Consider the following 1,461-nt stretch of genomic DNA (forward strand, 5'->3'; position numbering starts at 1 on the left):
CTCCGTGGAGGAATCCTGTTTTGAAAAAAAAAATTTAAAGTACTATACATATATTAAGAAGCAATCTTGTCAGGCTCCATCCACATCTTTAATTCCAGCACTCAGAGGCAAAGGATCTTTGAGAGTTCTAGCCCAGGGAAATACCTATAGTGAGGCTCGATCTCAAAAGAGTGTGAGGGTTTGGAGAGATGGGTCCAAGGTTAAGAGCACTGGATTATCTCCATCTTATCATCTAAGGGGAGGTACGTTATGTAGAGATGATTCTACTCGTGAGTTCATGGCAAGTCACACAGAGAGGGGAAATGCACCAGAAATAGAATCAAAATAAGCCATAGCCGCGCTAGCAGAAAGTTCCGTCGGGTTTTCAAGGTCTCTTAACAAATCTACTTGCTTACTCTAACCGCAAAATTTACAAACTACATAAACCACTACCACTAACTCGCCCCCTGGGGGGTGAGGTGGGGGAAAAAAGAAAAATTAGAGGTCAAAGACTTCACCTTATAGTTAAGGACTATAGAGAGAGGGAGGGGGTGTTCTAACAATGACACTTCAAATAGATGTTAAATGTAATTTGAATTGGAGGATAAAGCAGAACAGAGCTTCACTCCCAAGCCTCCTATTGACATGGCAGCCACAATACCTGTCTTCCGTAATGACTCACTCACTCTCAGTGAATGAAGGCATAATCACAGGGTTCCTCCTCTGGACAAACTAGAATACTGGAGTACTCCTCGGGAACCAGGGTGCGAGGCAAGCGCTTGCAACTTTATGCAACTTGCAGCAAATGGGACTTCAGTCACTAGAGGATGTGGGCGATGTTAGCTAACAGGAACCTGGCGGTCGGCTGGAGCTAAGCACCTGCCACCTCAGACACGGGGACGGACGATCCTCCCCGCCACACCGCTCCAGGCAGGGGAGCCCGAGTCTGAGCACCCGAGCCCGCTGACCCGCGGAGACTGACAGCCTCACCCAAGCCACCGCCCTCGGAAAGTCAACTGCCTCCCTGAAAGCGTTTGGCCTGGGATGTCCCCGGGTGCGCTGTCCTCCAGGGTGCCCGCGAGACAGAAACGAGGATGGAGGGGAGGTAAGCATGAGGCGGGCAGCGCGGGCGCCGCCGAGACAGAAGCAGGGATGAGGGCAGGACCGCCACGGTGGCCGCGCCAGAGGCTTGGAAGATCCGCCGGCCAGACTGGAAGCGCTTCAAGCCCCAGAGGCGCCGCTCCGACGCGCGCTAGCCGGTCGGAGAGCCGCCGGCAATGGAGCCTCAGCAGGCGCGAGGCAAGTCTCTGGAGGATAAGACGCCGCAGCTCCGCGACCGACTCCCGCCCCTCCCGAGCTCCCGGCCTCCCGCCCGGCTCCAACCCGGGGAGCGCCGCCGAGGCTCGTGCACACTCACCGCGCGCGCCGCCCTGGCGCGGACGCCCGCCGCCTCCGAGCGATCTCCGCCCCGCCCCTCGCCGC

General features: G+C 56.1%; 1 protein-coding gene across 6 annotated transcripts in view; it reads right to left on the reverse strand.

The window, feature by feature from the left end:
- The window catches only part of Entpd5 (ectonucleoside triphosphate diphosphohydrolase 5), a 36,118-nt gene extending 34,669 nt beyond the window's left edge, over positions 1 to 1,449 (reverse strand). For 2 of the 6 annotated variants that reach the window (XM_087553318.1, XM_087553321.1), the window contains exon 1: positions 1,397 to 1,449. The gene's annotated coding sequence lies outside the window, so the exon portion shown is untranslated. Of the gene's footprint in view, positions 1 to 640 lie in introns of all 6 variants that reach the window. The other 4 variants (XM_087553320.1, XM_087553324.1, XM_087553319.1 and 1 more) reach the window with 2 other exon arrangements.
- Between the last annotated feature and the right edge of the window lie 12 nt (positions 1,450 to 1,461).

This window comes from Rattus norvegicus, chromosome 6 (genome assembly GCF_021556685.1).
Source record: "Rattus norvegicus strain SHRSP/BbbUtx chromosome 6, alternate assembly SHRSP_T2T, whole genome shotgun sequence".
Taxonomy (NCBI): Eukaryota; Metazoa; Chordata; class Mammalia; order Rodentia; family Muridae; genus Rattus; species Rattus norvegicus.